The sequence below is a fragment of the Microcaecilia unicolor genome, chromosome 1 (assembly GCF_901765095.1).
Source record: "Microcaecilia unicolor chromosome 1, aMicUni1.1, whole genome shotgun sequence".
NCBI classification, from domain to species: Eukaryota; Metazoa; Chordata; class Amphibia; order Gymnophiona; family Siphonopidae; genus Microcaecilia; species Microcaecilia unicolor.
Genome location: NC_044031.1, coordinates 43,940,240 through 43,955,480, shown reverse-complemented (window position 1 = coordinate 43,955,480; position 15,241 = coordinate 43,940,240). Strand labels below are relative to the sequence as shown.

The 15,241-nt window shown below is 46.1% G+C and overlaps 1 protein-coding gene across 1 annotated transcript in view; it reads right to left on the bottom strand.

Moving 5' to 3' along the window:
- SMARCC1 (SWI/SNF related, matrix associated, actin dependent regulator of chromatin subfamily c member 1) overlaps nucleotides 1-15,241 on the bottom strand; it is a 542,893-nt gene that overhangs the window by 340,459 nt on the left and 187,193 nt on the right.

Here is a 15,241-nt window from a genome sequence, read left to right as displayed (position 1 = left end):
TGTTCCCTTTACCCCACAGCCCCTCCAAAACAGCCCTGTCGTTGTGGGGTAGATGCGCTGAAGACGCTCAGGTGTCAAGTACCATCGGTTCAACACCTACACCGCATTCTCCTTAAAGGGTACATGAGACAACACTCCCACCACAGCCCGCTCCATTTTCTCCCAGGTTGTCTCATCGAGTTCCAGGCCCAACTCTCTCTGCCAACTCTTCCTGTGAAGTGTGTAAGCCGGTGACTATCTATTAACAATGTTATAGTGCCGCGATATCAGTCCATTGGTCTTTGGTGGACCCTCACATATGGTTTCTAGTGTTGATTTTTCCCTAGACACTACCTCCCGGACTGCCCGTGTCTTAAGAAAAGAGGACAGCTGAAGATATGCATACTGATCAGACCCCAGGATCGGGAATCTCTCAAGGGCCTCCAAGTACGACAATAGGGTCTCCCCCTCAAACAGTTGACCCCACAGTCGTAAACCTCCCGTGTACCATCTTGTGAATGCTCCTTTTAGTGTACCAGGGTAAAATAGTGGATTGTGAGCTATGGGAGACAGACGAGAGAGTGTGGTAACTTTTTTGTGGAAACATACTATCCCAGTTTGAAAGACTGACATATATAAAAGGACACAGTCCCACCTCCAGTGACCTAAGTGAACTCGGGATCCACATGAGAGCCCCTAGTGGCCTCGCACCTAGAGTGTATTGTTCCAGCTGCACCCATTGCCGGTCCGGGTAGTCCTGGAACCATTCTACTGCCGCACGCGCCTGGACCGCTCTATAGTACCATGCCAGATTGGGTACCCCCAGCCCTCCTCTCTTCCTGTCCTGATACAGAACCGAGCGTGCCAGTCGCGGACGTTTTCCGGCCCAGATAAAGCGCACGTCCAAGCAGGGGCTAGCAATTTACAGGGCATTGTGATTGTGAGGGCTTGAAAGAGGTAAAGCAAGCGTGGCAAAACGTTCATCTTTACTGCAGCTATTCGGCCAAACCAAGAGAGGTCAAGGTCGCCCCATCTACCCAAGTCCTCGATAAGTGTCCCCGCCAAGCCCTTATAGTTTGCCATAAAGAGATCCGAAAGGTGAGCTGTCAGGTTGACCCTCAGGTAGCGAATGCTCCTGTTAGCCCACCGGAAGGCAAAGGATAATTTCAGCGAGGAGCTCCCCCGGGAGATTCACATTCAAAACTTCAGACTGACATATTTACTTTAAATCCCGACACATTCGAGTATTCTTCAATCTCCCGTAGTAGCCCAGGAAAAGTGGTCATGGGACGCGTAACAAACACCAACACGTCGTCAGCGAAAAGAGATAGTTTGTGTTCTCTCCCTCCAATAGAAAGTCCACAAATATCTGGGTTAGTTCTGAGCCTAGTTGCGAATGGCTCCATGACCATTGCAAACAGCAGGGGGGACAAGGGACAACCCTGTCTAGTGCCTCTGTATAAAGGAATCATTGCAGAATTGCCCCCATTTACGCGTATACACGCTTTAGGAGAGCTATAAAATGCTTGAATCCACCCACGGAACTGTGGTCCTATCCCAAAAGCCTCCATCACTTTGTACATGAATGGCCAATGCACCCTATCAAAGGCTTTTTAGGCGTCTAAGCTAAGGAGACAAAGAGGCCTCTTCATTCTCCCAGCCAGAAACATTAAATCGACCGCTCGCCTGGTGTTATCTGTTGCTTTTCTGTATGGGACAAACCCCACCTGGTCAGGGTGGATAATGGCTGGGAGCAAGGGTGCCAGACGATTGGCCAATACTTTAGCTAATATTTTGACATTGGCATTTAAAACGGATATTGGGCGATAGGACCCACAGTCCATATGGTCTTTATTCGGTTTAGGCAAAACTGCGATCCATGCTTCCATCATGGAAGAAGGCATGGACTCCCCCTTCCCAATTAGATTAAACAAATCAGTTAGGAGCGGGACCAGTTCAGGGGCAAATTTCTTATAGAATTCATTGGGGAGGCTGTCCAGCCCCGGTGATTTACCTGCTGGCAGGTGCTGGATAGCTTTCTGTATCTCAGCTGGAGTGACCGGTGCATCAAGGGTGATCCTCTGCTGATTTGTCAACGAGGCTAGGTCACTCTCAGCTAGATATTCTAGAATAGATTCCTCAGGGGTGCTGATCTCACGAGCATATAGTTCCTGGTAAAATTCCCTAAAACACCGCCGTATGGCGTCAGATGTATTTAGTAATTAACCCCTCTCATTCCTAATGTGAGTGACTGCTCGGTCAACCTTTCGCCTACGTAACTTTATAGCCAAGAGACATCCTGCTTTGTTGGTGTATTCATAGGATCTAACCTGGTTTCTATTTTGTATCCAACTTAATTGTTCAGAGTAAATAGAGTCCAGCTGGACCCGCTGCCCCCGCAGCTCCTCCAAAACCGCTGGGGTGCCGGATCTTTTCCAGACACTGGGCCACCTGAGCCCTACGAATCTTCGCACGTTTACTAGCTATCTGTATAAAGTAACCTCTTGATACTGCCTTCATAGCATCCCACACGACACTGAGAGGTGGGCCCGACTCCCTATTAAACTCCAGGTATTCCTTCAGGGCCTTCCTGCATCCCTCCGCCACCTCCCCCTCCTGCAGTAACTCTGTGTTAAGCATCCATCTTTTGTCTTTGACCTCTGCTCCGACTGTTGGCAAGGTAACCCAAACTGGGGCATGATCGGAGATGGTCGCGCTACCAATTCCCGTTTTCGGACCCCTTTCAGCTAATGTGACGTCGAGAAAAATGTAGTCAATACGAGAGTACGTCTTATGTACTGGTGAAAAAAAGTGTAGTCCTTCATATTTCTATGGCTCAGTCTCCAGACGTCTAAAGTCCCCAATGAGTAGACCAGTGAACCCAGGGCCAGTGAGTCCTTGTTTATCGATTGCTGGGGTCTCCCTGATCTGTCTATTACTGGGTCCATGACTTCATTAAAATCTCCCCCCATGACCAAGGAGCCCTGAGTAAATGTAGCTAATAGGCTCTTTACTTTGGCGTAAAAGGACCCCTGGTGTTCATTGGGTGCATAAAGGGATGCTAGGGTAAGGTCCACTTGGTCTATGACAATTTGCAAAAACAAAAAAACGCCCTCCTGGGTCACGCTTAATATTTTTTTTATTTGAGCCGATATGGATTTGTGCAACAGCACCGCAACCCCACGTTTTTTGGATCCATCAACAGAGGAGGCAAAAAAAGCACCGGGATAGTCTGGATGGAAGAGGAGTCGCTCATGCACCCTGCAGAGATGAGTCTCCTGCAGCAGGACAATATGCGGTTTGAGCTGCTGTAACTCTTTAAACAGTTTCTGCCTTTTCTGAGGTATGTTCAGCTCCTTCACGTTATATGATATTATCTTTATGTCTGTATTCATTACTAGGATATTAGGTAAACTTAACCCCCCAACGGGTAGATTCCACCTACTTCATATTTATGTACTCCCCGATACATGTGGTGCTCCCGTCCCTCCCTAATCTCCCCCCCCCTCTTGTCTAACACCAACTATAGGCAAAAGCCCCATAGTGGGAAAAGAGAAAGTGACACTCCGACACCCACACAACCCAGCCCCCAAATCTCCCCCCGAATTACCCCAAATTACCACCAGGGTCTACCACCTTTTTTCTTTTTTGTCCGTGCCATTATCATTCATCCACACACTAGACCCCAGCACACCAACCATCCCTTTAGACTACCCCCTCCCTGTGTCGCTTGTAACTTTAGTACATCATAGACAACATTCCCCCGCCCTTATTAACACCCCTTATCATCTATTAAGAGACTTCATGTCCCTTATGCAAAAGTTAATATTAAATCTTTAACAGATGTTACTCCCGCATCTTTACCAAACATTGGCTCAGAGTTGTCCAGTGTCCCTCTGACTGCCTTACGAAAAGTGACCTCGAGTACAGTATACCGGCCAGGCTGCCATATCTATTCAGGTGTCTTCCACAGCCACTTTTTGTTTTGGATTGCTCCTTTTAGTGTTTGTAGGGACATGCTGCCATTTTTGAAGCTTGGCCTTTGTAGCAGAAGCTAGACCACCTGAGGGTTTGCTCATTTTCACCAGGCCTGCCGCGTGCAGGGATGCCCAGGCTTCCATTAGTGATGTGACTCTGCTTTTGGCTCCCTGTATGGTGTAGTTCAGAGAGAAAGGAAACCCCCATCTGTACGCGATCTGCTCCTTAGTTAGGATATCCAGAACCGGTTTCATGAGGCGTCTCTGCTGTAAAGTGAACTGCGAGAGGTCCTGATACAGTTATTTTAGCTCCTCCGTATTCCAAGTCTGGCTTTTTCCTGGCGCTATTAAGAAGTTGTTCCTTCACTTCATAACTGTGAAACCGGGTAATAATGTCCCATACTCTGTTTTCCTGCCACGGGCCAAGCAATCTGTGCGCTCTATTTCTACCTTCACTGCTGCAGCATCGGCCCCCAGTAAAGTAGCGCATAGCAATTGTACAATGTGTAAAACATCTTCAGTTTCGCCGCCCTCCGGGACTCCACGGAATCTAAGGTTATTCCTTCTGCCCCTGTTTTTGTGGTCGTCAAGCTTGTATACAAGTTCTGAGTTCTTTTGATCCAATGCTTAAAAAGTTGGGCCTCATGCGAGAGCAGGGACTCAGCGTGCTCTTCCAGCTTTGTTTCCGCATCTTCGACTCAGTTCCCCAGTCCCGGAGGTCAGAGCTCAGTGTTTCCATCCGGTCCAGGATTTCATCTTTCGATTTTTTTATATCGTCTTGTATACCAGAAAGGAGCTGGCAAAGTTCACTTGATATTCCTTTTTTTGCAGGCGGTTTCCGCGTTTCTGCCAAAGACAACGCAGAGTCAGAGTCTGATTGAGACGCCCGCGCCATTGCCTCGTGGCGCTTAGCGGTTTTGCTCGTTCCACCGCCCGCCGACTTCTCTGAGTCTTTTGGGCGCCCCAAAGACGCTTTACTCATGCTACTGCCGGTAAGGGGCGATGGGGAATTCTTCCGGTGGGTTTAAAGTGGCTGGCGACTGCCTTTTATAGCTATTTTATGCTTCGGGGAGTGGGAGCAAGAAAGCTAGGCTGCCATCGGTTGCGGTGACGTCACTTCCTCCCCCTTCCCTGTCTCCACTTTTGTGAAGAGGGACCACATCCGCTCGTCTCCAATCTCACGGAACCTCTCCCGCCTCTAAAGATCTATTAAATTAATCTTTAAGAGGTCCCGCCAGGACCTCTCTGAGCTCCTTCAGTATCCTCGGATGTATCCCATCAGGCCCCATAGCTTTCTCCCACTTCAGAATCTCCAGCTGTTTATAAACTTTCTTCCGTAAACGGCGCAGTATCCACTCCATTCCCAGATGTTCCCTCGGCAGCCAACCGCGGTCCTTCTCCAGGATTTTCCTCGGTGAACACTGAAGAGAAATAATTGTTTAGCAAGTTCGCTTTATCTTTATCACTCTCCACATAGCCATTCTCATCATCTTTCAGTCTCGCAATGCCATTCCTATCTTTTCTCCTTTCTCCAATATATCTAGAAAAAGGTCTTGTCACCTCCCTTTACATCTTTAGCCATTTTTTCTTCCGCTTGCGCCTTCGTTAGCCATATTTCCCTCTTCGCTTTTTTAAATTTAATCCGATAATCTCCAGAGAGCATAGCTAATCGTTTTCTTAATCATGGGAAGAAGGGTGCCCAGGGAAACCATCATGAACTTTTCTCAGACTAGGAATTTGTTCAGGACCCTTAGGTCTAGGATGGAACTCATCCCCCCTGTTTTCTTTTGCACAAGGAAGTACAGTATCTGGAATAGAATCCCAGACCTTCTTTCCCTGGTGGAACGGGTTTGACCGCATGGGCCTTAAGAAGGGCGGAGAGTTCCTCTGCAAGTACCTGCCTGTGCTGGGAGCTGTATGAATGAGCTCCCAATAAGCAATTTGGATTACAGATTGAGGGTGCGTCCTAACAGGACTTTTTGAAGAACCCACCAGTAGGAGGTTACGAGAGGCCACTTTTGGTGAAAAAATATTAACCTCCCTCCAACTGCCAAGTCGTCCAGCATGGACACTTTTACTATAGCTATACTTTGCTGGAGCCAGTCAAAAGCCCGTCCCTTGCTTTTGCTGGGAGCAGCAGGAGCCTTAGGCGCAGGCTATTGACGAGAACAAACGCGCTGGGGCTGAGCCTGAGTAGGCTGTCGGGACGCCGAAGTGTATCTATGCCTAGCATAGGAATAGGAAGCACTCTGCGCCCTCCCCCCCCAAAAAAAACCCTCCCAGTTGAGGAGGCTGTAGCAGAAGGCGCCCGGCTGGAGAGAGAAGCCATAGCATCATTGTGCTTCTTGATCTGGTCAACCAGATCCTCCACCTTTTCTCCGAAAAGGTTATCTCCCTCTGCTGGACCGAATGATCCAGGTCAGAGACACGCAGCCATGAGAGTCTGCGCATCGCTATACCTTGAGCAGTGATTCTGGATGCCACATCAAAAGTGTCATAAGCACCCCTGGCCAGGAATTTACGACATGCCTTCTGCTGCCTGACCACCTGGCGAAAAGGCTCGCCCTACTCCGGAGGGAGGGCATCGACCAAGGTAGACCGCTGCCTCACTGAATTCCGCAGGTAAACGCTCATGTACAGCTGGAAAGACTGGATACAAGCAGCCAGCAGAGCAGCCTGGTACATCTTCCTCCCAAAAGAGTCCAAGGTCCTACCTTCTCTGCCTGGGTGCACAGAGGCATAGTCCCTAGTACTCTTGGCTCATTTGAGGGCAGACTCTACCACCATGGAATCGTGAGGTAACTGACACATCATCAACCCAGGTTCACCATGGGAATTAGTCTTCTTTGGGATCACAGGAGCAGCGAGAGGGAACAACCAGTTTCGAAAACGACTTCCTTGAGTACCTTATGCAAAGGAGCCGACACAGCTTCCTTAGGTGGAGAGGGATAGATAATCCAGGACCTCGAGCATCTCAGCCCTGGGCTCATCCTCCACCTTCATAGGGAATGGAATAGCAGTAACCATTTCCAAGACAAAAGATGTAAAAGACAGGCTCTCAGGAGGAGACAGTCTCCTTTCAGGTGGAGGGGAAGGTTTAGAGGGAATCCCAAATGACTAGAGGAAAAGTATCTGGGATCTTCCTCTGACTCCCACGAACGCTCCTCTTCAGTATTGGAAAGCACTTCCCTAAGGGAACTGTAAGACTGAGCCTGCCTCGACGCAGAGGACTGACGTCCTCGATGGCGATGTCGAGAGGCCGACCTGGGTGGCAGCTGACACCGGTGCCGCAAGGGGACATCGCCACAGGTGAAGGGCCAGACGCTGCTGCAGCAGGCGGCATAGAAGGCGAAAGCACACCTGACACCAAAGCAGACTGGCACAGCAGTCCTTCCAGAAGTTCTGGAAGCAGGGCCCGGATGCGCTCGTCGAGAGCCACCATCGGAGAAGGCTGCGGGGCTGGTGGAGCAAACAGTGGCAGAATCTGCTGAGGTTCAGGAGCAGGTACCAGGCCGTAAGCAGCCAACGCATCGGCACCTCCTGTATGGAGGGGAAGCGGTCCTCTCGGCGCCAACGCTTCTCAGGTGTTGAATCCTTCAACGCCCCGGAGCTCCCGGCACCGTGTGTCGAAGGAGATCAGTGATGGTACTTCTTCGCCTCGGCTCAATGCCCTTCACCGAGGCTCCTCGGTGCCGAGGGCGACATGGAATCCTCACGTCTCCTCGGGGTCGGGTCCGACAATAGTTGGTCTCAGGGGGCCTGCACAGCAGGAGGCCTCAAGACAGGTGGAGACCCACTCGACACCTCACTGCTCCCAGCGCAACTGGGCCTCTCAGCAGCCATTAACGCTGCACCTGACGTCGATGCTTCCCTCGATGTCGACGCCGCCGTTGAAGAACCGGACCGAGCTTCAAAAGGTTTCTCGCGTTGGGCTTCTCGAGCTACTTGAGTCTGCTTCTTCATACGAAGACACAGAGCACAAGTAGCTTGGCTGTGGTTGGGCCCAAGGCACAGGATACACCAGGAATGGGTATCGGTACCTGAGATGGTCCGGTTGCACAGAGTACGTTTGAAGCCGCTGGGTGTCTTCGATGACAAGGGAGGAAAAATGGTTTCGGCGAAATCAAAAGACTCAATTGTGCCAATAAAAAAGGGCACAAAAAGGAGGAGAAAACCGGCCATGTCAAAAAAGAAAGGAAACTTAAGAATGGGGGGAAAGACTGAGGATTTACTTAAAAAGGAATCCTATGGGGGGGGGGGGGGGGGGGGTTAAGAAAACAAGTAAAAGAAATAGAGAAATGGGGGAAAAGACTGAGGATTTACTTAAAAGGGAATCCTATGGATTTTTTTTTTTTTTAAGGAAAAGAAGTAAAAGAAATAGAGAAACGCGAAAAAAAAAATCGCTTACAGAAGAAACTCTTTCCCGAGCCAGAGGAACACAGGAGGAACCTGCCACACCTCGTTGCAGAAAAAAAGTAACTGAGGTACGCAAACACACGCCAGAACACTCTAGCAAAGTTTTTGTTTTTTGCTATGGCATAATGCCAGTTCCCGGGCCGACACGGATGTCGACCCACGTGAAAGAATAAAGCAGCCTGCTTGTCCTCGGAGAATAGGATGTTGCTGTATTAAGTATGTATCCTAGTAATGTGACACTACTCCCTAGTAGAGACCTGCACGGGAACGGGGTTCCCGCGGGGATGAAAGCAGTTCTAGCGGGGTTCCGGTGGGGGCGGAAGCAGTTCCTGCAGGGTTCCCGTGGAAGTGTAAGCTGCACCTGAACCAGCTTCTCACCTACTGAGTACCAAGTTCTTTGACTGCTGTCTCCTCCTCCTTGCTTTAACAGCACAGATGCAGAAAGCCTCCATTAAGGAGGTGGTAGTGACACATATGGTGACAGAATTCAAAAAGGTGTGGGACGAACACAGAAGATCTCTAATTAGAAAATGGAAGTTATAAAAAACCTAAACTTAAATGGCTGCATGTGTATGGATGTGTCAAGTTATGCTTAGATGGCGACTCCAGCTCTGATGAACTAGGGTCGATACCAGACAGACATCAATAGTCTGTGTGTCATATATGGCTAGTTTAGGATGGGATGGAAAGGGCTTAGATAGCAACTTCAGTGGCTGGAACATGAAGACAGTGCTGAACAGACTTTTACAGTCTGTGTCCCACAAATGAGAAAACAAATAAGCTGGTGTGGGCTTCGACGGCAATTCCAGCACTTGGAATATAAGGATACAGCCAGGGAACTTCTACAGTCTATATCCAAGAAATGTCAAAGACAGACTATAATCAATAATATAATATTTATTTATTACATTTGTAGCCCACATTTTCCTGCATAGCAGTAGGCTCAATGTGGCTTACAGGTTCCGGAGAGGAGACTACCAACTTCGGGAATATATACAGAGTGGAAAATAGAGTAACAGTAGGTGCAAGGAAGCTTAAGAAGAAGAAGAAACAGCGTAAGGAATGTCAATTCAAATGCAAAGCGCTAAGGAAGGCAAAGAGGGACGTTGGAAAAAAAAAAAAAAAAAAAAAAAAAAAAGATTGTGTTAGAGGCAAAAAAACACATAGTAAAAAAATTTTTGTAGGTATATTAAAAGCAGGAAGCTGGCAAAAGATGTTTCCGGGATAGCCATGTATGTATCAAATCCTGGCTCCATAAGAATCCTAAAGCTTGAACTCTGAAAGAGTTCATTTAATCATGAATTGATTGGGCAGACTGGATGGAAAGTTCAAGTCTTTATCTTCCGTCACTTACTATGTTATTATTAACCCCCTTTGCTTTCTTAGTCACCACTGCACATTGAGTAGAGGGTTTAACCTTATCAAGGAGACACCTAGATCCTATTCCTGGGTGGTGACTCCTAATGTAGAACTTTGCTTCACTTAACTATGGGTTGGGTTCCTCTTTCCCACTTTGCACTTGCTCACATTATAAGACATCTGCTATTTGGATGCCCAGCCTCCCAGTCTTGAAAAGGCTTCTTGCAATTTTCATAATCCTCTTGTGGTTTAACAACTTTGAATAACTGTCATCACCAAATTTTATTACCTCATTAGTCATTTTCATCTCTAGATCATTTAAATATATATATTGAAAAGCAGCGGTCCCAGCACAAACCCCTGGGGAACCCAACTATCTACCCTTCTCCACTGACAATAATGATCATTTAACCCTACTCTCTGTTTTCTATATTTGAAACCATCTTTAATCCACAATAGGTCATTACATCCTATCCTATGACTTTCTAATTTCCTCAGGAGTAATTCATGAGGTACTTTGTTAAATACCTTTAGAAAATCCAGATCGACCAGCTCACCTTTACCCACATACTTATTCACTCCTTGAAAGAAATGTAGCAGATTGGTAAGACAAGATTTTCCTTCAATAAATCCATGTTGGCTTTGTCTCATTAATCCATGCTTATGTATATGCGCTATAATTTTGTTCTTTATAATAGTCTCTACAATTTTGCCCAGCTCAGACGTCAGGATTATCGATCTATAATTTCCCGATCACCTCTGGAACACTTTTTGAAAATCGGCATTACATTGGACACCCTTCAATCTTCCAGTAACATGCTTGATTTTAACGATAGTGGAGGAGTGGCCTAGTGGTTAGGGTGGTGGACTTTGGTCCTGGGGAACTGAGGAACTGAGTTCGATTCCCACTTCAGGCACAGGCAGCTCCTTGTGAGACTCTGGGCAAGTCACTCAACCGTCCATTGCCCATGTAAGCCGCATTGAGCCTGCCATGAGTGGGAAAGCGCGGGGTACAAATGTAACAACAAAAAAAATACTAATAGCTCTGGGATGTATACCATCCAGTCCAGATTTGCTACTCTTCAAATTGTCAAATTGCTCCATTACATCTTCCATGTTTACAGAGATCTGTTTCAGTTTCTCAGACTCCGCATTAAATACCATTTCTGGCACCAGTATCTCTCCCACATATTCTTCGGTAAAAACTGATGCAAAGATTTTCTTTTAGCTCTAATAGCTTCCTTCACCTCACTTTTTAACCATGCCAACTCGTTTGCCCTCCCGTCCTCCTTTTTTAATACATAGAATATATTTGGTCTGGGATTCCAGGACAGTATTTTTCAACAGTATCCACACCCAATGTAAATTCTTGACCTTTGCATGTGCTCCTCGGTTTTTGGTGTGTTTTTTTTACCTTTTGTCTCTTCTTATCATAGTTTCTTTTCTGATAGTTAAATGCTAACTAATGTATTGGATTTCCTGTGTGTACTTACTCCAGAACTGATATTTATTTTATTTATTTATTGCATTTGTATTCCACATTTTCCCACCTTTTTGCAGGTTCAAAGTGGCTTACAATGTATCATTTTTGGTGGTAGTGGATTTGAACATAGTTACTTATTGTTACATAGAGAATTAGAGTAACATGGTAAAAGTTTAAGACAAGCAGATAATATATAATAATTACATATTGTTGCATAGAGATTTTGAGTAACCTAGTAGAAGTTTAGAGCAAACAGATATTATAAAATAGGTCCGTGTAAAGGAAAAGGAGACACATGCATTTATATTTGTTGTTCTGTGTGGTATGCCTTGTTAAAAAGATGGGTCTTCAGTGATATTCGGAAGTTTGTTAGTTCGTGGATCTTTCTCAGGTTGTGCGGCAGTGCGTTCCATAGCTTGGCACTCAGGTAGGTAAAGTTTGCTGCATGCGTAAGTTTGTATTTTAGACCTTTGCAGCTTGGGAGATGAAGGTTGAGGAATGTACGGGCTGATCTTTTGGCATTCCTAGTCGGTAAGTCCATCAGGTCTGACATATAGGCTGGGGCATCTCCATGGATGATTTTATGAACTAGAGTACAAATCTTAAATGTAATGCGTTTTGAGTGGGAGCCAGTGTAACTTTTCTCATAGCGGTTTAGCAGTTTCATATTTTGCTTTTCCGAATATAAGTCTGGCAGCGGTGTTCTGGGCTGTCTGAAGTTTCTTGATTGTCTGTTCTTTACATCCAGCGTTGAGTGCATTACAGTAGTCTAGGTGACTAAGCACCATTGATTGTACCAAGACTGTCATTGGGAAAAAATGTTTTACTCTTTTTAATTTCCACATTCAGTGGAACATCTTTTTGGTTGTGTTTTTCGTATGACTCTCAAGTGTTAGATGACGATCAATAGTCACTCCAAGAATTTTTAGGGTGTCCGAGATAGGGAGTGTCAAATTTGGAGTGTTTATGGTGGTGAATTTGCTCGTATTGTGTTGTGAGGTAAGTATTAGGCATTGGGTTTTTTCTGCATTAAGTTTCAGTTTGAATGCATCAGCCCATGAATGCATGATATTAAAACTCTGATTGATGTCGCTGGAGATTTCCTGTAAATCTGATGAGATGTGCGAAGGGCTCTGGAATGTCAGTGTCCCACTGATTATCTTCCTTCCACCAGGTCTCACTTAGTGCAATATATTCTAACTCTCCCATCTTATTTCCTAGGCTTCTGGCATGTGCATATAAACATTTCAAACAATGTTTGTTGTTCCTATTCACATCCTGCTCAGCAGTTGACAATGTTAATTTACAATCTTGAAAATCTGTCTGCTCTTTATTTAAAGACAACTGATCTACTATGGCTTCAATTGCAACCTCACAATATCAAATCTGACCATATTATGATCACTGTTATTAAGTAGGCCCAGCACCATTATCTCCTGCACGAGATCATGTGCTCCACTAAAGACTAGGTCTAGAATATTTCACCCTCTTGTTAATTCCTGAACCGGCTGCTCCATAAAGTAGTCCTTGATTTCATCAAGGAATTGTATCTCCCTAGCATGCCCTGATGTTACATTTACCCAGGCAATATCAGGGTAATTGAAATCACACATTATTATTGTGTTGCCCAGTTTGTTAGCCTCCCTAATTTCTGATAACATTTCTACATCAGTCTGTTCATTGTGGCGAGGCAGACAGTAGTACACTGCTATCACTATCCTTTTCCCCTTTACACATGGAATTTCTATCCATAGGGATTCTAAGATGTGTTTCGTGTCCTGCAGAATTTTTAGTCTATTTCATTAAAGGTCCTCTAACATATAATTCTACCCCTCCACCGACTTGATTCACCCTATCAATGCAATATAATTTGAACTCTGGAATGACAGTGTCCCACTGATTATCTTCCTTCCACCAGGTCTCACATACTGCAATATATTCTAACTCTCCCATCTTATTTCCTAGGCTTCTGGCATGTGCATATAAACATTTCAAACAATGTTTGTTGTTCCTATTCACATCCTGCTCAGCAGTTGACAATGTTAATTTGCAATCTTGAAAATCTGTCTGCTCTTTATTTAAAGACAACTGATCTACTATGGCTTCAATTGCAACCTCACAATAGGGGTTCCCTACATTCCCTGTTTTGGTGATATCTTTTACAGATACCTTGTTCTGAACCATGAGTGACCGTCAGCCTCACCCCACTTTCTAGTTTAAAAGCTGCTCTATCTCCTTGTTGATGCCAGCAGCCTGGTTCCATCCTTGTTAAGGTGGAGCCCCATCCTTTTGGACCAGGCTCCCCTACCCCCAAAATGTTATCCAGTTCCTAACAAATTAAAATCCCTCATCATTGCACTGAGACTTCAGAGCTTTGCCTGTCTCTTGGATCCTGTGTGTGGAACAGGGAGCATTTCTGAAAATGCTATCATGGAGGATCTTAATTTCAGTTTTCTACCTAGGAGCCTAAATTTGACTTCCAGAACCTCCCTCCCACATTTTCCTACGAAACCGGTACTCACATATCCCAAGTCAGCCAGTTACTCAGCACTATCTAAAAAGTGAAGGTACTTACCTGAAGCAGGTATTCTCCAAGGACAGCTGGCTGATCATTCTCACAAGTGAGTCGGTGATCCACATCAGCCCGGAAATCGGCATAATAGCCCGCAAAAAATTCTCTAGAACCTTCTGGTGCACGTGCCTTTCCGCCCACCGCGTGACCGTGCTCTTCAGTTTAATCCAACAGCATAAGAAAAACGAAAGAGAAAAACAGGGGAGGGGAGGCAGGATTGTGAGAATGATCAGCCTCCTGTCCTCAGAGAATACCTGCTACAGGTAAGTATCTTCACTTTCTCAGAGGACAAGCAGGCTGAATCATTCTTACAAGTGGGGTATCCCTAGCATCTAGGCTCGCCCAAAACAACAAACATTGGTCAATTGGGCCTCGCAACGATGAGAAAATAATGTAGATTAACCTGAAACTATATACAGCTAGCTGAGAGTGCTGCCTAGAACAGAATAAAAAGGGGCTGGGAGGGTAGAGTTGGAATCTAGACCCCAAACAGATTCTGCAACACCGACTGCCCAAATCGACTGTCACGGGTATCCTGCTCAAGACAGTAATGAGATGTGAATGTGTGGACTAAAGACCACGTTGCAGCTTTGCAAATCTCTTCAATAGAGGCTGACTTCAAGTGGGCCACTGACACAGCCATGCCTCTAACATTATGAGCCGTGACTTGGCCCTCCAAAGTCAGCCCAGTTTGGGCATAAGCAAAAGAAATGCAATCTGCTAGCCAACTGGAAATTGTGCGTTTACTGATGGTGACTCCCCTCCTGTTGGGATCAAAACAAACTAACAACTGGGAGGACTGTCTGAAGGGCTTTGTCCACTCCATGTAAAAGGCCAACGCTCTCTTGCAGTCCAAGGTGTACAAGCTGCTTTTGCCAGGGTCGGCATGAGCACAAGGGAAAAAAATCTTGGAAAGTTCAAATCGACTGGTTCAGATGGAACCAAGACACCACCTCCAGCAGGAACTTAGGGTGCATATGGAGGACTATCCTGTTGTGATGAAACTTAGTATAAGGGGCATCTACTACTAAGGCCTGAAGTTCACTGACCCACGACCTTCCAGGTCAAGTACTTCAGATGGAAGGAATTCAGTGGCTCAAAAAGAGCTTTCATCAGCTGGGTGAGAACAACATTGAGATCCCATGACATCCGTCGTCAGCACTTTTTGTGGCTGGGGAATATGGAATCGTAATCCCAAGTGCAGATTGGACCAAATTGTCCATCAGTGAAGAGAATGTAAAAACTCGGGGGACACTTGGATGACATCCTCCATACTTCCCATGGCTTGATACCACTGAGAAGATAGGGTCCATTGAGCAGATCTCATGTGAAGACGTGCCATGGTTGTAACATACACTGTGGAAGTCATGTGGCCAAACAATCTCGACACCTGTCAATCAGTGACCTGCTGCGACGTCCAAACCTTGGACACGAGGGACAGAAGATTGTCTGCAT